This window comes from Leucopleurus acutus (assembly GCF_964270905.1).
Source record: "Leucopleurus acutus genome assembly, chromosome: 17".
Lineage (NCBI taxonomy): Eukaryota > Metazoa > Chordata > Mammalia > Artiodactyla > Delphinidae > Leucopleurus > Leucopleurus acutus.
In genome coordinates this window covers 72139053-72163628 of record NC_139159.1, presented here as the reverse complement: position 1 = coordinate 72163628, position 24576 = coordinate 72139053, and the positions used below count along the sequence as shown (strand labels likewise).

Below are 24576 nucleotides of genomic sequence, written 5' to 3'. Positions count from 1 at the left end.
CACCCTCCTCGTTGGTTGAAATTTCTTATAGTGTTGGATCACATGCCTCCAGTGGGCCCAGATGTAGGCTATTTTGGCATCTGGGGCCAAGCAGAGTTGACAGAGAGACTGACACATTATGTGTTCCGGTGGCCATCTGCTCAGCCCCACTCATGACTCATCAGAGGGTGAGAAGGACCTGTCTGCACAGTGATTCACTGATGCCCACCAGGAAGCCCTCTTTTTAACGTCCTCTTTCTGAGCTCCTCACTTAGCATTTGAGGCCAAAGGGGACCCAGAGGAGAGGGAGGCAGAAAGATCTGCCAGCTGGATGGAGTGTGGTCTGACTAAGCAGCTGTGGGAGACAGGCAGAGAGAGAAGGAAACTCTGGCACAGCTGGACCCCCTGGGTGGAAACTTACAAACAACCGGAAAAAAGAATGCTAATAAAAGCCCTCCAGAATGGCAAGTATTCATAATATTGCAGAGCTCCTCAAAGGTTAAGGATCTCGGCCAAGGACAAAAAAGAAAGGCCAGAGCTTCACAGAAATCCAGAAATCTCTTTGGATGAGTTTGCATGAAGGAGTAGCCACATGAGCAGATTGTTTAAAAGTCTAAGTATATCCGTCGAAGATGAAGTAGATCAACGCAGAGATGGTGCGCGGAGAGCCTGGAATAAAAAGCCAAGATGGGAATTACCCAGCCCTGTTCTAGAAAGACAGGTGCTGCGGCTGGCAGCTACTCAAGTCTCTAGAATTATTCTGCGTTCTCTGGTGTGGGTCTAAAAGAAGTGATTCCTTTTCCTAAAGTGTGGTGGGCCAAACGATTAAGGCATATACACAGAAAGAAAACTTATTTTAGTGGTTACGTGTTCACTTATACCACTCGTAATATGGAATGCATCATATCACATGTTATTTTTCTTCGCACACAATTAAGTCAAAGGATGCAAACTTCTTTCCCCAGACACACCAAGCCTTGGAGCCCTTGCAGTTCTCTCTGCCTGAAGTCTCCTCTGGCCAACCTTCACCCACCCAGCTTCTGCTTGCCTTGCAGGCCACACTCCAATGCCTCTTTCACAGAGAGAGGCCTTCCCTGACCACCGTGTCAAACATGGGTATCCCCTGGTGGTTCTTACTCCAGTCTGCTGTCTATTTCTTATAAAGCACTTCCAGGGTCTTGTCCATATCTCGGTTTACTTGATGGTTATATGTCTCTATCTTCTAGAATGTAAGCTTCACAAGGGCAGGAACTCTTCTGACTTATGCTTGCCTCAATTCCCAGCATCTTACCATGGGATGACCTCCTAAACCATGGTCGAATTTATGGCCATGAGAGGGCCCTGCCAGCTAGAAACTGGCCCTTGCCATCTACCTCTACAAGGATTAAATGATGAGCCGCTGCAGCTGCTGACATTCAAAACCCCCTGAAAGGAGTTCAGGGTAGAGATCAGGAATGAGGCCCTCTGTGCTCTGGGAAAAACTGGAAGAACAGGTCTTCAGAGAGTTAGATATTTTCAGGAGAAGATTCTATGAGCCCAATTCCTGCATCTCGTCCTATCTAGAAAAAGCACTAAAATCTTCACGGTGACATCTGCTCCTCGTAGCTAGCAGCAGCGTTCTTCAAAACATATGTGCTCGATTCCATGTACTCTCCCTTCACCAAAATCACATATATACAGACCTTCCCCCCTACCTCTTTGGAGCAGTTTCTGAGAGCTCTCTGAGAGGCTGTCTCCTGAGCTACAGTCCTCATGTTACCCCAGATAAAACTTAACTCACACACACACACACACACACAAAATTCCCAGCATCTTGCCCATTGGTTGGCTCACAATAGATATCTAATAAATATTTGTTGAATGAAGAGCCATCGAAATGAACTATGGCCTTAATAGTGACATTCTTGCACAGGAGAAAAAAGTCCGAGTTGTGGCTAGAGCATGGCGAATTGTGTGCCACCCTGGATATGGCCGTGGGAGGATGTAAAATGTTTGGTGATAATTATACCCCTCTCTTCTCTGGCTGAGCTGCAGACCTGGGAGTTAAGTAGGGACAGACTGTTTGCCTTTTGGTAGTAAATATGGATGGGGGAACATGGCTTAGAACTGAGTCCAGAAGAGGCTAACTGCGCTTTCTCCTTCTGATGGGTTCACTCACCCAGCTGCAGCTCTAAAACTTCAGGTCTTCCTCCATCCTTCCCTCCCCTCTTATCCCTCCATCACCCTGACTCAGGGTGAGGCCTGCTCCAGTGGGCTGACCTTACGGCAAAGGTAGGAGGCAAGAGAACACATGTGACTCTGAAGAGACAGAAACAATGAGTAGCATGTCAGTGGCGGCCAGAGCCCCAGTCCCAGCCTCACCGGTCAGAAAAGCCATTCTGTCATGGAAAGAAGCAAGCCAGGGTAGAAGCTTCCTTTCCAAATTCTTCTGAAATTGTAGAAGTTCCTATGTGGAAATGGGTTAACACAGGAATGGCTGGAAAAGAGAATGGTTCTCCGTAGAATCAATGTCATGGTCATGCATGTGTCTGGGTGAAAAGGGAAGTCAAGAACCACCCTGAGCAACCATGAGCCTTTGGGTGTCATGGATTATGTCTTTAACAATTACTTGGATACCACTGGCCCTAGTGTTATCTCTGTGCCTAGAAAACTGTAGTGGTCAGTAAATGTGTGCTGAAAGAATGGAAGACTGTATGAATGATTAAATGTATTACAGATTGAGTAAAAAAGAACGGAAGACTGTATGAATGATTAAATGCATTACGGATTGAGTAAAATATGCATTATACATCGGTCTCTTACGAATCTGGTTAATTTTAATCTAATCTTAATTCCTGATCACCTTAGGATATATACCCCAAAATTGAATTCACAAATATTCAAGGCAGGGAACCAGAACCTAGACAGCAGTGACCCTGCTCATTTCTGGCCGCACTGTAAAGCCTCTTGGAACAACTTTTAGCTCCAAGCAGGCTGAATTAGAGTGAGTGGTCCACATCATTTGCGATCAACGAATAAGCTATTTCTATCTGCTTCCCACCTCTTGAGCAGGGGTTCTTAACTTGGGTCCATGGATTCTACAAGGGTCAGGGGACATAATTCTGGGAGGGTGGGGGGACTGTGAGTTTGGATGAGAAAAATATACAGCTTTATTTTCACTCACCTCTAACTGAAATTTGACATTTTCATTACTTGTGAATGTAGGCAACAAACCCCAGTGTATAAACAGTATCTATGATTTTATCAACCACAGAAATCACAGATAATTTCCTATCGTATGTCAGCTGTTGCAGGTACAGACAGACCTCATTTTATTGCACTTCATAGATACTGCATTTTTTTACAGATAGAAGTTTTGTGAAAACCCTGAGTTGTCAGATGACGGTTAGCATTTTTTTTAGCAATAAAGTATGGTTTAATTAAGGTCTGTACTTTTTTTTTAAAGACATAATGCTATTGCACACTTAATAGACTACAGTATAGTATAAACGTAACTTTTATATGCACCAGGAAACCAAAAATTCATGTGCTTCACTTTCTTGTGATATTTGCTTTATTGCAGTTGTCTGGACCCGAACCTGCAATATCTCTAAGGTGTGCCTGTACTCACGTCTACTTCAAAGTCACCTTAGTTATTGGACCTCTCAGATCTTCTTTAACACCTCCATAAATAAATGCATACTGTACTTGTGTAGCCAGGCCTCTGGGGTGATCCTTTAAGATCCCATCTCCTGGTATTTACGCCCTGGATAATCCTCTCCCATGAGTGTGAGCTGAACCTAATTCCTTGCTTCTAGTGAACAGAGGATGGCGAGAGTGAAGGGATGCCACTTACGAGATGAGGTTATAAAAGATGGTGGCTCCCATCTTAATCCTACTTCTTCTCACTTACTCCTTCTCCTGAAGCAGCTGCCATGTTGTGAGTTGCTCTACAGAGAGAGGAAGTAAGGGTCACCTCTGGTCAACAGTCAGAGAGGAACTAAAGCCATCAGTTCAACCTCCCATGAGAAACCAAACCCTGCCAACAACCAGGTGAGTGAGCTTGGGAAGCAGATCCAGCCCCAGTTGATCTTACGATTACTGTGACCCTGGCCAACACCTGGATTGCAGCCTCATGAGAGATCCTGAACCAGAAGACTCAGCTAAGCCACGCCCAGATTCCTGACCCACAGAAACTGTGAGAAAATAGATGTCTGTTGTTTTAATATGTGTTTGATGCTCAGTAATGGTAACAAATATAGTTATCTATCGACTGATAACTATATCTCCGTATAACTAGTTCTTTTTGAGGTGGGGTCATAGGCTTCACCAATCTGCCAAGGTGGTTCATGCCACCCAGAGGTTAAGAGCTTCTGCCCTAGACTCTGCTTCAGAGAAGACATGGGTCCCGGAAGGGGTATTAGGTTGTAGCTTATATCTGAAACCACAACCTTCTGACCTTGGAGGTAGTGAACGGAAGGAGAAAGGAGAACCAGGGTGGGTGGGGTTTGGTTCAGCTGATACGGCATCACAGGTTGGAGCAGATGTTCATCAAGACAGCAAGAGAGGGCTTCCCTGGTGGCGCAGTGGCTGAGAGTCCGCCTGCCGATGCAGGGTACACAGGTTCGTGCCCCGGTCCGGGAAGATCCCACATGCCGCGGAGCGGCTGGGCCCGTGAGCCATGGCCGCTGAGCCTGCGCGTCCGGAGCCTGTGCTCCGCAACGGGAGAGGCCACGGCAGTGAGAGGCCCGCGTACCACAAAAAAAAAAAAAAAAAAAAGACAGCAAGAGATGCCAAAGGGAGACGAGAGAGCAGAGAACCCACATGGCAAGTTTGCGCCCAGAGTCGGAAGGGTGACAGAACAAAGGGCAGATGGAGAAGTCAGGGGTGGAGCCAGGTGTGTTAAGACCTTGCGAAAACAGAGCTCACCTGACTGTGCAATGCAGGAGTCCCCAGGGACTGCTGTGTCCCGAGGTGCTTTGCTCTGGTGTTTTTAAAAGGCAAGGCCAACCAAGAAAATATAGTTCCATCTCTCACCGAGAGTAGTAATCCCATGCTACGTGATTGGCATTTGTACACTACTCTCCCACATTGTAACCAAAGCCTGCCTTTTATCTAGATGGTAAACTCCTCGAGGGCAGGACCCCCATGTCCTTGTTTCCTTTGTATCCCAGAGATTGATCACAGTATAACTTTTCATGAATGACATATCTGCTAAGGGACAGCGCTGGGCCCGGGAATCAGAGATGAACTGGGTTCCATGTCTGTCTCAAGTTGTTCATAGTCGAAAGAGGAAGCCAGATAAATACAGACATTGACATTAGAAAGCCGTAACTCAAACATGAACTGCACTTCTGACCAGGTTTGGTGGCTCTCCAGGCCTTGGAAGGGAGTGACACTCATTTCCCTAATTTGTGGAACATGAAACGAGATGATATGTTTAAACTGCCCCACAAGGCCTGACATGTCACAGGAACTCCTACCTTGCTTCCTATTCTCATACTGCTTCCAGTCTTCCAGCCTCAAGGTCTCAAGGGTTTGTGTGAGATCTGATTCCTGTGTGGGAGCTGTGGCAGACTTCCGAAGGTGGGCCCCTCTCCCAACAGGCTTCCTTTCTCACTGCCAGATGCTATTAAGCCACGTGCCATGTTCTGTGAGTTCTCAGAGGCAGGGGCCATGTGGAACTCATTTTCGTCACTCCAGCAAGTAAAAGAGCGCTGCCTCCTAACAGGGCCTGTTCAGCACATGTTTGGTAGCTGATTAAAAGGATAAATGAGAAATCCTCGAAAACCCTCCAAAATGCTCTGCAAGAAAGGCCATCATGGGGCTTCCCTGGTGGCGCTGTGGTTGAGAGTCCGCCTGCCGATGCAGGGGACACGGGTTCGTGCCCCGGTCCGGGAAGATCCCACATGCCGCGGAGCGGCTGGGCCCGTGAGCCATGGCCGCTGAGCCTGCGCGTCCGGAGCCTGTGCTCCTCAACGGGAGAGGCCACGGCAGTGAGAGGCCCGCGTACCGCAAAAAAAAAGAAAAAAAAAGAAAGGTCATCATGAACTGGGGAGTAGGGGCTTTGACCTGGATCTTAAAAGTGCGGAGGACTCAGATGAGTGGAGGGAAGCTGGTGGTGGTAGAAGGAAGACACGGAAGGCTGCACACCAGCCTTAGAACAGCGGTGACCTCTGGGCAGGAAGGAGAGGCATGTGATGGGGGGGAGAGGACCACAGAGGGAGCTTCAGTGGCCTCTGCCAGGTGTCATTTACAAAAACAAAACGAAACATCAGAGGCAACTGTGGCAAAATGCCAACATGTGTTAAAGTGGAGTGATAGGTGCAAGGGTGACCGTTCTATTCCCTGTGCTTCTTGCTATGTTAGAAATAGTCCATGATAAGAGAGGAAGGGGAGGAATGGCATGGGCAAATGCAGAGAGATTGGAAGATTGTGACAAGTACCGAATAGGAAAGCCCTGAAGTAGAAGACTTCTTCCACAGACTCTATAGACGTGGAGTGTCCCCATAGAGGGGAGGGAGCAAGTTGGAGCTGTCCTTGGTCCTGAACCAAAGCCACCCCCTTGGTCACTGCTATTTCTAGTTATCCTGGAACACTGGGGGTTTCTGCTCAATTCCCCCAGTGCTCATAGGTTTCTTTGGTACCCTCCAACTTAATATTTTTAAGTCTGATTTTGCCCAGTTGCTGCAAAAACAGAAGTGTAAGACAAGAACAGGGGTGTTTCTCAGCCTAACAATAGTGTCTACTACTTATTGAGTTCTCATGAGTGCCAGCTTCCATGATAGTGGTTTCTGTATGTTGTCTCATATTGTTTTAATTATCCCCATCTTACGGATGAAGAAGCAGACACAGAATGGTTGCAGTCAGGTAGCCCATAAACGGCAGAGTTGAGATTAAAGCAGGTCGCATAAGTATATGTCCCAGGAATTAGCTGATTACTCCTTGTGGCACATGCAAATAAGGCCTTAGCTTGGAGGAAAGTATCCCCAGGAAGTCACTGTCTCAGTCCCTTCTAGATTCTTTCCATCTACAAAAGCAGGATCGTGGATTCCCTAAAAGGACAATGTAGGTGAAGGTATCCCATAAACTATCAAGTCCTCTACAAATGCTGGCAGCTCTGTCTCTGTTTGTTTTTGATAGTAGCGGTGATAGTGAGAATTATAAGCCTTCTGCAGATGTCAACAACGTAAACCATATTCTACTTCTATTGCTCAGGGAAGTAAGCCAAGGCCAAAGGAAAAAACAAAAAAAAAAAGAAGAGAGAGAGAGAAAGCCCCAAGTTGGAGTGGGACCGATCTGGATGGATGGCCCCATTTTAACATGTATTAGCAGTGTGGTTGTGAGACAGTCGTTTGACAGCCACCCAGTCTCAGTTTTCTCCGCTAAGAAGTTGTTATGTCAGTAAGGTTCCCTATTTCCCAGAGTGGAAAGGTAGCCTAGGATAACTACGATGACTCTGTGAGGGGAGGGCAGCTATCATTTACCGAGTGCCTGCTGCCTCATGCCAGCCATTGTGCTAGGCGTTTTATGCATATTAGCTTCAGTCTTCATAATGGCCCTAGGAAATTTATTATTATCTCCATTTCAAAGATGAGAAAACTGAGGTTCAATGAGCCCTAATAGCCGTCAGCTAAGTCAGATCCAGCTTGGCTCATCCATTACCAGATGGCACTTGAGGAGCTGGATGACAGGGACTGGTAGGTGGGAGGTGGCTCCACTCGTTAATTTTTCCAGAATCTCGGCAGATACTCCCATGAGCAGGTCCCATTCATAGCTGGAGCCCAGGGAGAGAAAGCCTCTCATGACAACGCAGTTTACCAGAATACCAAATTCCAAATATGGTGGAATCCTATCTGGCTACCCTGATGCTCACTGTAAAGCAATTATACTCCAATAAAAATGTAAAAAAAAGGGCTTCCCTGGTGGCGCAGTGGTTGGGAGTCTGCCTGCCGGTGCGGGGGGCGCGGGTTCGTGCCCCGGTCCGGGAGGATCCCGCATGCCGCGGAGCGGCTGGGCCCGTGAGCCATGGCCGCTGGGGCTGCGCGTCCGGAGCCTGTGCTCTGCAGCGGGAGGGGCCACAACAATGAGAGGCCCGCAAAAAAAAAAACATGTAAAAAAAAAACAAAAAACAGAGCAGCTGCCACTGGCCCTCCTCTGCCTCTCCTTTCCCCTAGTCTCTGGATCTAAGGAAAACCTGCTCTCCAGGCTGGCGCGAGCCCATGCAAGGGAGCTAGGCTCCCTCCTCCCCGCTCAGAAGCAGGGGAGGGAAAGGGAAGGAATTGTGCCAAAGGTCACAGTGTTCCCGGTCAGTGTGTTCCAGCTTTGAAGTCAGAATGCTGTCAGTGCCCAGGCAAGTAAAACCGCTTCAGGCTGCTCCACCTGCCAGACCTCCAACAAGCTCCAGCTGGGCCCCGGCCTCCACAGCAGCTGCACACTGCAGGGAGGGCTGTGCTCACCAGAAATCCCCTTTCCAGCCCCAGCAGCATCCTTAGGAAACTGTGCCTGCAGAGACGGCCAAGCCGTCAAGCACACAGCAGCCTCACAAATGTGCCCAGGTACCTTGCTCCCATATCCTCTGAAAGTCAGCCACGCATGACTCCATCACCAAATTCCACGGGGAGAATAAGCATCCCTACATTCTCCAGCTCTCTCCTCCTTCTCTCCCTTGACTCATAGCTTCTCTTTAATTTGTTTAATCCTATACCCCCCAAAAAAAGATTTATTGTGAACCCACTATGTACCTGACACGGGTCGGGTAATGGTTAAGGTCTAGTTATGAAACCATAATTTTCCCTGTTCTTGTTAGAGTTTATAGAGGGAAGAAGACAAATGAAGGAATTAATTAACAAATTAAGACAAATTAAGGAATTAAACAACAAATGAAGGAATTAATACAGAATTAAGAGTTGTGATCAGCACCATGAAGGAAGGAGAGGAAGGTGCTTTGGGAGAGAAGAGCCATAGGGCAACCTGAAAACTGGAGGCCAAGGAAGCACTCCTCAAGCAGGAGGGAAATGAAGTTGAGGACTGAAGGATCAGAAGGAGGCAGCCTTGTGAGGCCAGCTTGAGAGTGTGGTTTACCTAAGTCACAGCACGTGCAAAGATCCTGAGGCAGGAGAAAGAATGGCATGTTTGAGAAACTATAACAGTATAGCATAATGGGTAGATGTGAATCCAAGATTAAACTGTGGGACCCTGAAGGATATACCTGAATTCTCTATACCCAGTTTTCTCAGGTAGCGTCAGGTAGGGATTCAGGGAGGAGACACATTTGCGCTGATTAGTCTGGGCAGATTAGAAGATGAAGAACCAGATGGAAAATGTTCCAAGTGAGAGGTACTTTAGCAGACATCCCAGGTCTCACAGTTAAAAGGAATGGAGAAGCAACTTGAACCCAACCTATTAACTTAAATGTGCATGATTCTAAGTTTCCTCCAGAATCGTGGTGCCCGGCAAACACTATGTGTGAATGGAGTGGCACTAAACCACAGGTACGATACTGTGCCTGTCTCCTCTCATCACTTACGTGTTCCATTGCCCTCCACACTTCACTTATAAAATTCAAGATCAAAGATAAAATGATTGAGAATTTCAAGCTGGCCATGGCAGAACATTACACCAAGCATGGAGCTCAGCTGAGCACAGGGCCCTATATGACATCCCCTGGCTGGATACACCTGAAGCCAGCCCTTGAAGAATGATACTCTAGGCAGTAGTCTTGACTATAAACATTTAATATGGCTAACTGTTTGGATTGTATTAAAAGATTTAACCTGTCCAGGTATAATTTTAATCTTCCTAGAGATTTTTGCCCTGTGGTTTTTCATATCAAATGGTAGTAATGGGTATAGACTTGAAAGCCAGGGGAAAGTTCTCATAGTAGAGCTCACGCTGGCTTAGGTAGAGCCAGATTCAGAGCCCTCTTTCCTCACTGAGTAGCTCAGTAACCTTTGGCAGGTGGCTTAGCCTTCCAAAGTCTCAATTCCCCATGTTGTAAAACAGGGGTAATGGCTACCATATCATAGAGGGGCTGCTAGAATTTAAAATAATCTGGGCCACGTCCCTGCATATAGGGACACAAAGTTAATGAGTGCTATTGTTTTTTTTAATTAAAAAAAAACAAAAAAACCCCAAAAACTTAGGTCTCTGAACTTCAGATGTCCTGGTTACTCTTAGGACCCCAGACACTCCCCAAGCTGCTTTTCACCTGCAAACACATATCTGGCAGAAGAGGCAGATTTGTTCTATGAAGTAAAGTGAGGGGTTCAGTGGGTCCCTAACACAAGCAAACATGGTTCCAACTCCAACTCCATTCACTGCTTCACCCTCAGTGAATGACTTCACCTCTCAGGGTCTCAGTTATCTCATGGATAACTGGTAGAAGAGGGATGATACTGGGACCGACTTCGGGGAGCTGTTGGGAGGATTCAGCGGGCTCTATGTGCCCATTAGCATGCTGCTTGGAACAGAACGGTGCTCAGTCATTTATTCCATGCCGCAGTTTCCTTTCTGCAAAGCGGGGATACCGGTAGTCCCTACTGCATGAGGTTGTTTTCTGGAACAAATGAGAATGTCCATGTAAAGTGACTGACACGGTGTGTGGCACACAGTTACGGCACAGTGAATGTGAAATGTGAACAATGATAACTGGGTAGTTATCACATCACTGACGAGAGTGGATATAACTACCACACCTCTCTCTTCTACTCCTTCCCACTGCACGGGGTATCTCTGACGATGCCCAAGAGCATCTGCTGGTCCAGGGCTCATTTTCAACTTTTGCTGATGCCGCTTCGGCACCCCTCCCCCGCCAGAAAATACAGTTTACCCAAGGACTGAGTCTATTTTCGTTTCTAAAGAAGGAAAACAGATGCACGTGCCAAAGCACAGACTTCTTCAAAACAAGACAGAGCCCGAGACAAGGTCACGGCCCTGGCTTTCAGAATTAGGAGGGAGGTGTACTTTCCAGTAACCTCTTGGTGGAAGATAATAACTGCATCTCTCAACCAGCAGTTATATGTCAAGGTCACTTGTCCTCATGTCTAGCACAGAGGGTCACAGGCTTCCCTATTTGAAGCTGGGAGATTATCCGGCTTCAAACAACATCAGAACATCAGCCGTTGTCCCTGTAACCTGGCGCCTTCCGCCCTCCTTCTGTAACGAGGAGCCATTATGAACAGTTTGAGTGCCTTATGCAGGCCACAAGGTGACCACTGTCTGTGCACCTTTCAGATAAACCTCTCGTTTCTCCCAACCCAACTCAGGCTCACCCTGGTTAGCTTAGTTTTGCATTAAACAGACTCTTCTTGGGCACCATGTGCCAAGCATAGTGCTAGACGCTCAGAGATGGACCGGTTGAGTAAGATGCAATCTGTTTTCTGTAAGCCAGACTTTAAAGAGCAGATTTCAATATAATGTGTTAAATGCACTGAGAAAGAAGAAAAGAGAGCACCATGGAAACCCAGCAGAATAGAAGAGGGGCTTAGCCCTGCGTGGGTTCAGCGTAAACTGGAGAAGGGATACCCGATCTAACCAAGAAAGGAAATGGCTAGTGTTCACCTGTTACTTTGCTAAGTCATTCACCTTACACACGTGGATGAAGTGACCCTTCCTCCAAACCCACTCATATTCTCTGGCAGCTCCTCCAACCCTCTCGCATCTTAGCACTCAGCACCTGGTTCCACAGGTACACATTTTATTGTCTAACTCCAGACTAGAAGCTCTACAGAGGCAGCAACCGGACCTGCCGTGTTCTCTGCTGTGGTCACAGCAATTAACATGGTGCCTGGCACAGAGCAGGCGCACAGTCAACACTTAGCCCATTGAATAATACATCTTGTGATGACCTAGGCAATGGTGATACAACTTAGAAGAATATGCCTAAATAAGTAATTAACAATAGAAGTTGACAAATGTAAATACTAAGTGAATGACACAGACTGTAGAATGTTCAATTCGGTTCAATTAAGCTCAATCCAGCAAATACTAACTGTGTCTTCTATGTGAAAGGAACATTCTACGAACAAGAGAGGATACAAGAATATATCAGAAAAAGGAACCCCTGCACTCAGCTTACTCAGTGTTATCCTAGAGGACAGGATACAAAGTGCACAAAATAAAGATCAACATAAATTGGAGGCTGTGAAGATTCAAGCAGAGGGACATGAGGAAAGACTTCAGAAGACGATCAGAATACATCTTAAGTAAAGCACTTCTTCCATGAGGGTTCAGAGGAGTGAGAAGAGATCATTCCAGAAAGAGAGAATATCAGAAACAAATAAGAAGGAAGCTGGAACATGACTGGTGCTTTCTAGAAAGTCCAGTTTGATAGTCGTGTAAAGACAGCGTTTGGGAGTACAAGGACCTTGGCCTCAAGTACTCAGTGACCCAACCAGCTCTTCCAGGAAGGTCCTACATCCACAGTGCTGGAGCCTCATGACCCCAGACCTTGACAGCCGTGCTGAAGCATTGATCCCTTTTATTTCTTGCAGCAGGGAAGCGGCACAATCAAAGCCATGTCTTAAGAACACTTATAGGCATCTGTGTAGTGGATATACGCTGCTTTTGTCTGCCCAAGACCTCTGCAACCTTGGAGGACCTTCCCCTCCTCTGTTGCAAATGGTCCTAATATAACTTCAATCAGAGTAGCGCACCCCAACCCCCAGGCTCAGGAGTGGATACAAGGAGCCCCATCACAAAAACCAATCCCACTGCAATAAAGACTTGCCCGGTGGTGGTGTGACTGAGTGGGGACCATTAGCATCTTTTCCTGGACTGATGCACAGACATCAGGAAAGAGAAAGACATATATAAGTGGGTAGGACAATATAAAGAGCTCCATCGAGGGGAGCCATTCAGAGCTGGGAACAGCAATGGAAAGGCACCTGAGATGCTTAGAGGAGGGCGAGTGAGCAAATATGGATGGATACCGCAGAAACTTTAGGTAAAGCACAATGGGCCAGACGCTCAAAGGAGGACGATGGATTCCTGCTTTGGTGGACTTGGATGCCAGGCTTAGGGAACGATTCCTTCTCAAGTGTGCAATGAGGAACCATTAAAGGTTTTTGACAAAGGAGAAGGACTTCCACTCTCTGCCTCAGCAGATCATAATTGTATTCTTCAGAAGAGTGTGGTGAAGTGGAAATAAGCATAAGCTGGGGTTCAGGCAGTCCATTCCAATCCTGGCTCTGCTCTTTCTGTGTCATCTTGGGCAACCACACCACAAGGGTGAGAGCAAGGGAGAAAATCAGAGCTACATCAGGAGGTGCCCCATCTCCCACAGCGGGTATTCTAGAATAGGGGTTGGCAAACTACTTTATCTTTGTAAACAAAGTTGTACACACTGTCCGTTTACACGTGGTCTTGCATGCAACAGTGGCAAGACCAGTAACAGTGACAGAGACTATATGACTGGCAAAGTCTAAAATAAGTACAATCTGGTTCTTTACAGGAAACGTTTGCGGCCCCTGCTCTAGAGTCTTACGGAATAAAACTTGATGTAACAGGATGGGCAGTGGGCAGGAGGAGAGAAAAAATAAAAATGACTTCTTGATACACACATAACAACTTAGGAAGGAGGGAAAGCTAATGGGATTGGCAATTCTTCCCAGACTTAGGGAAAAAATTATTTTCTCCTGACAGATAGACAATGGCAGTTGTATTGAGAGATAAAGAGGACTGAGATAAAAATGGTGAAATGCAGACGAGAGAACTGGGTAAACTGAAGGCACTGCAAGAACCATGGAGACACGAGAAGAGAAACAGAGCCATAGAGGAGAGAGCCAGGCAGAAGGAAGGCACGAAGGAAAACGCCTATGATGAGAGAGATGGGAGCTTTAATACATATACAAATTATACTTAAATATTGAAATATTATAGGTACATTTATCTATACGAATATTTATGTTCATTTATATAATGTAATTTGTATTCATATAATTTATTTATATATTTGTATACGTATGCACATCTGTATCTATATCTCTATATATTCTGATACTTATCTATAGATAAATAAGTATATTTATCTATAAACAGGTAAATATAGATATCAGCATAGATACATAAATAGATCAGCATATGTGTGTGTGTGTCTGTGTGTGTATGTGTCTGTGTGTCTGTGTCTGTGTGTGTGTATGTGTATGTGTGTGTATGTGTCTGTGTGTGTGTGTATGTGTCTGTGTGTGTGTGTCTGTATCTGTGTGTGTGTGTGTGTGTGTGTGTGTGTGTGTGTGTGTGTGTAGAGAGAGAGAGAGAGATGCTGGTAGCTCCTCTCTGGGGTTTTGGCAGAGTGTCAAAAAAATGACCTTAACACAAAGAAAACTTCTTGGGTAGAAACATCAGAAACCCATTTCTTCATTCCAAACTGTCCTGCAATAGATAATCAGGATGTATTGACCCAAAGGGTAACCATGTTGACAGAGACGGAGACAGAATCAATACAACGTTTCCATAGCAAAGTTTGCAGAACACTGAGGTAAATAAGAGTGTGTTTTCTGCAGGTTTTTATCAGAAATGTCTGCTTCAGGTTTACGACGCTTCCTTCCCAGTCTGTCTCTTTCTGAGCATATAAAATGTGCTTTTAGGGCATGTCTTTACTGATTGCAAATAGCACAAATGGGAGTAATGAGATTTCTAAGTTCCCCCCCACCTCCAAAAAACAAAGCTATTTAACGATTTTAGAGACAGGAAGAGGGGCCTATTATCCTTGAGAAGAAAACTCCAGTCCGCCTCAGAAAGAGTCGCAATCCCTTTCAGAGTGCACAGCATCACCCCGGACAACAGTCTGATAACTGAACGGCATCAAAAGTCTTGACAGAGCTAGAGGAGAGGGCTCAGGATAAAGGGAAAGAGAGGGAGATACAGGGGTCCTTCTATGCCACTCACTACTCTTACTCTGGAATGACCCATAGCGCCTGGCATGGATGCAGGCCGACCAGGATGTGAATTCCAAATCTGACACACGGGAGCTGTTCGATCACGGGCAGGAAGTTCCTGAAACTCTCCCGGCCTCAGTTTCATTTGCGGAAGTACAGATAGTTTCCTATAGTTGGAATAAGCAGCTCTTGTGGGAACTTCACAGGAGACAGTGGTGATGGTAATGTAAATACAAAATAATAATAATAACAACAACCATCATTTCCTGAGTGTATCATTTGTGTCAAAAGCTGTTTTAAATGCCTTTAAATATGACTCATTTTATTCTCACAACAAACTTAAGAAGTGAATTATTACTGTCATTAGCTCCCTTAGAAAACGGAGACTCAGAAAGGTTAAAGCGAAAAGGCCAAAAGTAGAATCCGGAAAGCCCAATGTCAGGGTCTGTACTATTATCTGCTGTCTCTACAATGAGGTTGGAAAAAGAAGCAGGAGTTAGATCATTGCATTAATTTCCTAGGGCTGTCATAACAAATTACTACAAATAGAGTGGCTTAAAATAACAGAAATTTATACCATCACAGTCTGCGGTCCAGAAGTTTGAAGTCAAGGTGTCAGCAGGGCTCTGCTCCCTTTGAAGGGTCTAGTGGAGGATCCGTCCTTGCCCCTTCCAAGTTCTGGTGGCTCCTGGCAATCCTTCACTTCCTTGTCTTTATAGGTGCACCACTCCAATCTCTGTTTCCATCTTCATCTATTCTGTGTCTCTGTGTGTTCTCACCTCTTCCTGTAAGGACAGCAGCCATTGGATTTAGAGACCTCGACTAATTACATCTGCAAAGACCCTATTTCAAAATAAGCTCACATTCTGAGGGTCCAGGCTGACATAAATTTTAAGGGGACACTGTTAAACCCACTGTAATCATGATGCCCATCAGTTCTAATCTTATCTCGTAGAGGCTTAAAGTGACAACCAATTATTATTATTTAGTCAGGGCTCCTTGGGTTATAAGTGCCAGAAACTCAACTCAAATTGGCATAGGCATAAAAGGAATTTATGGGCTCAGGTAACTAAAAAGTTTGGGTATAAACTTCAGGTATAAAAAAGGTCAGACATATCTACTTTCAGGAACCCAAATGAATGCCTTATCTCATCTCTCACGTCTAATTTCTCTTGTGTTGCTTTCTCTGAAGCAGACTCTTCCCAAGAGATGTCAAAGTGGCTTCCATAGCTCCAGAAATAGGATTGAAAGGACAAATGGCCAGGTCCACATTTTAATTTTATTTTTTATTTTTATCTGCAGTTATTAGTAGTGCAAAGTTAGTAAAGATTATATCCTATCTTCTCATCAATTCCAGATGAAGGACATCTTTTTCCCTACGTTTCTAACAAAAGTCTAGGGAATGAATCACAGTGGACCAACATGGATCACGTTACATTCTCTAATCATTGTAGTCAGAGGAGGGGATATTCTAATTAGCCTGAATACATGCCCACCCCACTCAGTCACCACTCCTGTGGGTGATTCCAGGATGGTCCCCCAAGGAAAAATTGGGATATTGGACCAGAAGGTAGGGTAGGTACTGGATAGGCAAAAACAATACATTCCAATCATAGATTCAAAAGAGGAGAGTGACAGAGTTGAATAAACTTGAGTTTGCAAAAGAAAGCATACAGGTGTTTTCTATTACGTTCAAACTTGCATCTCTAAATCAATGTGTTGCAAAGCAAATGGCACCTGAACTTCTATAGCACAATGGTCAGCAACAGGTTACTCAGCATTGAACCATCAAAGCTCCTCCAGGCTCATCTACACATCGCCCCAGGAAGACTGACTTCTCCTTGCAGGCAAGGATTACGATCATTATTGCCTCTTTGTCTACTCCAGCTCAATTGCATATAGAACCCTAACCTCCGGAGCTTACATTTCACTTGGGGACACAGCCTCTATGACTTACACAGGAGACAAAGAGAGATGAAATGAGACCAAAGTCCAAAGAAGGGACTCAGCCTAGCAAGATGTCTGAACTAGACAAACACTTCACCCCACCCTGCACGTCTTAAATTTTTCCCAGAGTCAAATCCAATTAGAAGAAATGGCACAGGAATGGAATGGTCACATGATTCCTCCTGTAGATGACTATTATAAAAACCCGATTTAAAAACAAACAAACAACAACAACAAAAAACTATTTAAAGGCTTTGGAAAGCATACAAAAGCAGAAGCCAGAGAAGAGTTTAATTTTGAAAAAACCACAACTGTAAGGGGAAAGAATTGGGAATTTGTGGATTTCTGACCCGTAGGTGCTCCACAACCCTCAGGGCTACAACTGTGAAAACCCGAAGCCTCTGTGACCCAAGGTGCCAGAGATCAGAATATAGGGCTAGGAAAGCAGGTGAAAATTGAAAGAGGAATTCCTAGCAATGAGAGAACCACAGAAGGAATGAGATGCAAATACTGAGTGTAATCTCTGCCCAGATCCCTGGCTGACACTAAACCCTGCATTTACAGAAGAGATTCAGAGGGGCCAGGAAAAAGCGTGAAGAGATCAGGAGGAAGCCTCCTCTAAAGGTAGAGCTGCAACGGGTGAGATCTGTTTGTTTTGTTCTTTAACTCCGGGGGTGTGTTTTGTGCTTTAACTCCGTGCATGCCCAAGTTTGCACAGCTTGGGTAGCAGAAAACTAAAGTTTTATGGGCTTGACATGGCAGGAAATAGAACCCGAGATTAGCAGACAAACTAGAAAGTAGGGGAGAATCATAGAAGAAAAAAATAACTACTGAAAGTGTGAGTCCCATTGCTGCCCAAATTCTTGGCAAATAACCAACTTACACGGGCACCTGGGAGACCCCCAGAGAGCCACACTAAAAGAGCAGCAGTGGGAAGCCATAAGAATAGAGCAAAGGGCTTCCCTGGCGGCACAGTGGTTGAGAGTCCGCCTGCCAATGCTGGGGACACGGGTTCGTGCCCCGGTCCGGGAAGATCCCACATGCCGCGGAGCGGCTGGGTCCGTGAGCCATGGCTGCTGAGCCTGCGCGTCCGGAGCCTGTGCTCTGCAGCAGGAGAGGCCACAGCAGCGAGAGGCCCGCGTACCGCCAAAAAAAAAAAAAAAAAAAAAAGAATAGAGCAAAAATATCAGGTGCTACATACCTTTGAATCCAGGCCGGTCGAGTGCTTACTATAACAAAAATCCAATAATCCTCAGAAGACGACAACATGATACAGATTTACTGTTATGTATTATCTACAATGTCCAGTTTTCAACCCAAAATTACTACACGTGCAAAGAAACAGAAAAGAGGAATGCATACTCAGGAGAAAAAGTCAGGCAATACAAAGTGTCATGTCATGGGAAAGGATGTTGTCATTATCTGACAAAATTTCAAAATAAGGTATTAATGAAGGAGCAGATAAAGAATGAAGAAAACAACCTGCGAATATGTGATATAAAGATCGATAGAAACTCTCCAATCCACACAACAGAGATTTAAAATACTGAGGAAAAGTAAACAGAAGCTCAGAGACCTGTGAGACAATGTCAAGCATGATCCAACACGTGTGTAATTAGAATCCAAGAAGAAGTAAAAGACAGAAGGGGGAAGAAACTGGTTTGAATAAATTATGGCCCCAAACTCTTCAAACTGGGTACAAATAGGGTAGGGGAGTGAGCCTTCTCTGTATAAACTCAGATCTCCATCAGGATGGAATTAGCCTCAGGAACATTTGACTCAAAGGCTCACAGCTGAAAGATTATCTTTTAGGTCATGGCCACTGCTTTCCGAGGGAAAAGCAATCTGGGAGTCAGAAAAACCTAACTTTGAAAGCTCACGTCATTCCCTTTCACCTGTTATGTGACACTGGTTGAGTTAGTCCATGTCTCTAATCCGTAGTTTCCTCACCTGAAATATTGAGGTCATAGTATGTAGGACATCTTGCCCTACTGTCCTGAAGTAGCATATGTGAAACATATAGAGTTTAGTCATTTTTTTACTAATATATTTCCTCTCTCCCACCAGAATATAGATTCCAGGAATGTGGGGACTTTTTTTGTCTGATTGCTCACTTTTATATCCCCAGAACCTAGAACAGTGGCCAAGGTATGATAGGTACCCAATAAACATTGGTTGGAAAGAGACATGCATGACTTTATCACGATGAATGAATTGCCAACAGAGAGTCTGGTTAGTGCAGACACTCCATGCATGTTATTTTCCTGCCCTGTTTTCTTTTCCTCCCACATTCCAGGAAAGGCATCTACCAGTTACTGTGAGACCAAGTTCACAGCTCTGGACCCATTCTCATCCCAGTCAAAATAACATGATTATTTGGCTGAGGGAGACAGGAAATGACCAATAGCCACAACGAATGACACAGTCCCTGGCCAGGAAGACAAAAGAACAGCTTCTGTGCAGTGTAAGCTGCAAGGAGCCACAGGAATGTGAGACAGAAACATTTTTTAATGATTATTTTTACTAAACTGATACAGCTTGCCTTCCAGTTATTCTTTGATAAGACTGACACTCAACGTATGCGACTCAAATGTGATTTAGTCAGCCCGAATTCTCCTTGCTCCTACACCCACTTCTTCTGGGGAAAGGGATAAGTCATACTCAACAAAGGAGAGAATTCGAGCTCCTCATCCTTAGGGTGTTACAGAACTTTTCCAGGACCCGATGAATATTATGAATCCTCTACCCAGAAAAAAATACACATACAATGTTTTGCATACATGTTTAGGGGGTTGAAGGACCCCATCCGACCCTCCTCTCAGCTGTGTGTTCTTGACTCATTACTGAGCATTTCTGAGATCGTGTTTCTCTTGTCTGGAAAATGGACGTTAAGAGAACCTACCTCACAGGGCTGTTGTCAAGATTAAATATGATACTGCTTGCAAAGCATTAGCTGTTGTCAGTAGTAGTAGTATTTTATAATTTTAAAGCAGTTTTCAAAATGGAAGTACACAATATTTTGAGTGATGACAGATGACAATATCATAGGGATAAGTGTCCAGTTATCTACAATATAACTAGTCAGTTCATACGAGCACTAATCTCATAATATTTAATAGAAAGAGAATGTTTCCATCAGGATAGGCTGTTATCTCCTGAACCAAATAATCTTCCGAGGCTCAAAGGCTTGCAAGATTAGAGATTTACTTCTTATTCACGTAACTTGCCCACCAGAAGTTCCACAGTGCGTCTATTCCAGGGCCCCGCTGTGGAGCAGATTCTATCTAGAACATAGCTGGGCATCAGGTCAGAAGGGAAAGAAATACATGACAAACCGCACGCTGTCTTCTGCCTACTAGCAACACATATTGCTTCCACTCACACGTCACTGGCCAGAGCAAAGCCACATGGCCAGGCTATATATTCATGGGGTATAATCCCACCTCCATCATGGTTTACAGATCCCAATTTGTGAACCATAATGCAGTCTACCTTGGTCGATGGGAGCTGCTCTCTGCAGAGACTGTCCTAAGTAATGAAATGTGACTATGGAGCTGAAATACTCAAGTCTAATCAAAATGACCAGGTGAGAAAAAAAACAAAAGAGTCCTCAGAGGACATAGAATAAAAGCCAAAACCAAATCCAAATGGTCCCAACTAGGCAAATGTGAAAGAAGTTGTTTAGTAAAAAGACCATAGTCTGCATGGAGGCTAGAAAAGGGGGGCGGGGTAGGGCAGTGTAAACCATGAATGTCACCATCACCGCTCGGGAGAGAAGGTTCTTAACCATTTGGCAAGAGTTATCTTGGTGTGCTTGGCAGGCACGTTTTTGCCGTGGTGGCATCTGTAAGTGGGGTCATAATAATACATGCCTCTCAGAGTGTTCATGGGAATCATTAAGTGAAATAATGATTGTGATGTGCTTAACACAGCGTTTGGTTCGTGTGCTTATTAAATGCTAGCTGATAGGGATAGAGATAGAGACACAGACATAGATATATTTCCCATCATATTTGGGGTCTGGACCCTGCAAGACTGTGAGCCTCTGTCCCCAGCTGACCCTGGTGCTGCCTTCTGTCACAAGGTGGCCTGGCCTGGAGCCCTGACCTCTATATCGTGCTTTAACATTTGCAAAGTACATTCTCGTCCATTTTATTCCCATGTAATCCCTACAAGTCCACACAGCCTGTAAGTGCAAAGCCCCCCAGCCTGTAAGTGGCAAAGCCAAACTCCAATGCTGATTTCATCTGAGGCCTTTGGGCTCCAAATTCTGTGCTCTTTCTCCGAGGAAATTCTGCCACATCCTTTGATCTCTGTCTCTCTCTCTCTCCCCTCACCCTCTCTCTCTGCCATAGTTACTTCAAAGGGCCAATAGTTGAAAAATAATGATACTCAGCCATCCCGTTTTTCATTCAGGGTGTGCGTCTCCCTCTCAACGCTCCAGTGTGTCTGGCCCAAGATGTGACTAGCTTTGGGTGGTTTGGGTCCCAGTTCTGGGCTCCATAGGCCCTGGCACAGAAGGTTGGGCCTGCTTCTCATTGTAACAAGGTTGCACTAATTAGCTGCATTTGATTTTGCATATGGAGAGTAAATGCAAATGAATGCAAAGCAGTATGCAAATCAGCAACATCCTGGCTCCCCAAAAGAAAGAGCCTGCGATACTGATGTCATGACGATGTATATTAATAGTCCGTCCCACCAAGACATGCTGTTTTTTCAAAAGGGGCAGGCATTCGGGTTTTTCCTTGGGGGAGGAACAGTAGTGACTTTATATTGAATTCCAAGCTTATGATCCTTGACAAGAAGTCTATTGGCCACAGTGCTATGTTCTCTATAGAAGATTCTTGTAGGCAATGGGGTTTGTTGGAAAGAGGCACAGGCTTGGGAATGGAGCCATATACCTTGTGATTCAAAGTCCTGTTCTTTGCCTGGTCTGAGACCTGAGTCTCAGTCTCCCCAGCTGTACAATGGGGTTAACCAACCTACTACCTACAGAGCTGTCGGTGAGGACACAATGAGACAAGAGGCGCCTGACACACGGTAGGTGCTCAGTAAGCGCACATTCCCTGCTTCACACTCGTTCCTTCCTCCTTCGGAAGTCTAACTTGGCAAATAGAAGTAAAGAGGGCTCGTCTTCTAATCCTTGCTTGCCCTGCATTGCTTGCCCTCCCCCTTCAGGATCTTTCTAGTACAAAGCTGTATCACAGACCAATCATTTTTAACAAAGGCCCTATGACCTCTTAGAGTCCTCCAAACGTGTGTAGATGACTCTGTCCTGTGCCCCAAAGTACCATCTCCTGAAAACAATAGCAGCTTTTCTTACAAAGCTGGTGAATTCCTCCACTTTCTAGATCTAGTTCAAGCATCGCTGTCTCCAGGAAGCCTTTCATGGGGTCCCTGAGAGACGAGGGGCTCCCGTCTGTGCCCCCAGAATGCCCGGTGTCCCCTCCACGGCTACGTTCTGCTACTGCAGCTTGCTAACCTTTTACCCTAAATACACTGGTTGTTTCTCACGATGGGGACTATTTCTGAATCATTTTTGCAGCCTTGGCCCATGGAACAGGGCCCGGCAAAGAGAAGATGCACAGTATGTGTGGGAGGGAGAGGGAGAGGGAAGGCGCGGGGGAGGGAGGATAAAAGGAAAGAGGCATCATCACATATTTAGCTGGAGCCAAGCACACACACATGCAGTTACTCCTAACGAAATCCCGACTAAAATCAGACACATTCTGGAAATGCATGAACACCTGAGCTTGCGTTCCCTGCCGCCAAGTCCCACCCCAGAGCAAAACGAGGCCACAGGGCCACACATCTGCTCTCAGGCAAAGGCCTCACTCCCACGCAGGCAGTGTGGGGACAGAGGGGCTTCCGTTTAGGGCACCGAGCCTCCCAAACCAACCTCATCCACTCGGCTGAACATCTGAAAGTTCTCACTCTATGTTAAGGATTCCTATTCTGTAACTGGACCCTCGAGCCGGATGCAAAATGCGGTGGCTCTTGATCAAAGTGCTCGAGGCCCACCCATGGGGAGCATGCGCGTGCGCACACGCACACACCATTGCCACGTGCACACGTAGGGGTGCTTGTGTGTACACAGACCTACCTTCATACTATACATATGTACATCACGCAGACTCTCGTGTGTATGCACAGACTCACCTTCATACTATCCATTCACAGACACGACACGCGCACACAGACACAGGCACATATAGGTGTGCTCGTGTGTGTGCACAGAGCCGCCTTCACACTGTACAAACACACTCAGAGGCACATATTTAGAGCTCCTTACAGGCGAGAGACACACGCTCGGAGACTAGCTTGATCTTCCTCTTTGGTTCCAAACACGCAGGCACCGCTCTTGATGGTCACTGGCATCTCTGAAACTCCCCAGAAACTACAAAGGCAGCCCCAGAGTGCCCCGCCTGCTCTACCTGCCCAAGCCCATGGCTTTCGGCCTCCACCCCCAGGAGGCCCCTGGCCCCCCTTTGAAGGCTGTTAATAAATAAACTTCAGGGCCAAAAGGCAGAGGTGTCAGCTGAGTGACCTGGGTGACTAACAGGAAGGAATCTATTTCCACCCTCGCCAGCATTTTTTCATGATGGCTCTGGGGAGACTGAGTCTCACTTTGCAAGTGAAGAAACTGAGAGATGAAGTGAGACGCCTGGGGCCACCAGCAACATCCTCCCGGGGCCTGGGGCCCGCCTTACTCCCTGGCTCTTTGCAAAATAAGCTCTTAGGAAGACAACAATGCAAAGACCTAGGGTGAGATTTCTCAGCCCCAGAGGCTTCTGAGAACCTCTCCACAGGAGCCTCAGGGGAGGACACGCACTGCCCTCCCCTGCGGGGAGGATAAAGGCTCTCATTCCGCCCCGTTGCCGGCGGGAAGCTCAGTGGAAGGAGGAAAGGGTAGAGGAAATTGGGGAGCAAATGAAGGAGAAAGAGAAGGAAAGGGAGAAACAGAGGGAAAGAGGGAAAGACGGGAGGAAGGGCAGGCAAGCGGGCAATTTACCTTAGAGGGAAGAGTGGGCTCTCCATGGAAACAAAAGTGCCTGTGTGTCTTAAGACGCCGCTGAAGAGGAAGATTGTAAATGTTCCACCCAGGAGGCAGGGATGATTGCCGGGCTTTGACAGCTGAGTCATTCCTATCCATCACCATAGATCCCGGCGCCCACCTAGGCCAGGTGCTGTGGGGACGATTAATGGCAGGCCTCACATACCCTATTTTATCTTAAACATTCCTCTTAGACAAATAATATTCTGGGATCATTTTCTCTCTTCCTCCAACTGAAAAGAAAAGAAGGGAAGGGTAAGCTGGGATGAAGTGAGAGAGTGGCATGGACGTATAGACACTACCAAATGTGAAATGGATGGCTAGCGGGAGGCAGCCGCATAGCACAGGGAGATAAGCTGGGTGCTCTGTGACCACCTAGAGGGGTGGGATAGGGAGGGTGGGAGGGAGGGAGACGCAAGAGGGAGGAGATATGGGGATATATGTATATGCATAGCTGATTCACTTTGTTACAGAGCAGAAACTAACACGCCATTGTAAAGCAATTATACTCCAATAAAGATGTTAAAAAAAAAAAGAAGGGAGAAACAGAGAAGAAGGAACAGACAGATATGGGCAAAAGGTATGTACCTGCCATGACACCAGGGAGGGTCTTTCATCCAGACAAAGGTGCTGGAGGTGGACGGACTTAAATCTGAAACTCAGCAGCCCTTGCGCCGAGCAACAGGGCTGGGGGTCGCTCTCACCCTCTGAGCCTCTTACCTGGGAAGAAGAGGTAAT

The 24576-nt window shown here is 46.0% G+C and overlaps 1 long non-coding RNA gene across 1 annotated transcript in view; it reads right to left on the bottom strand.

Annotated features, from left to right (window-relative positions):
• Nucleotides 1-455: 455 nt before the first annotated feature.
• Nucleotides 456-24576, bottom strand: part of LOC309974191 — a 291403-nt gene continuing 267282 nt past the window's right edge. Inside the window, exons 5-6 of the long non-coding RNA XR_014326865.1 lie at nt 15415-15622; nt 456-648 (exon numbers count right to left, since the gene is read on the bottom strand). This is a non-coding gene — a long non-coding RNA (uncharacterized lncRNA). The remainder of the gene's footprint in view (nt 649-15414; nt 15623-24576) is intronic.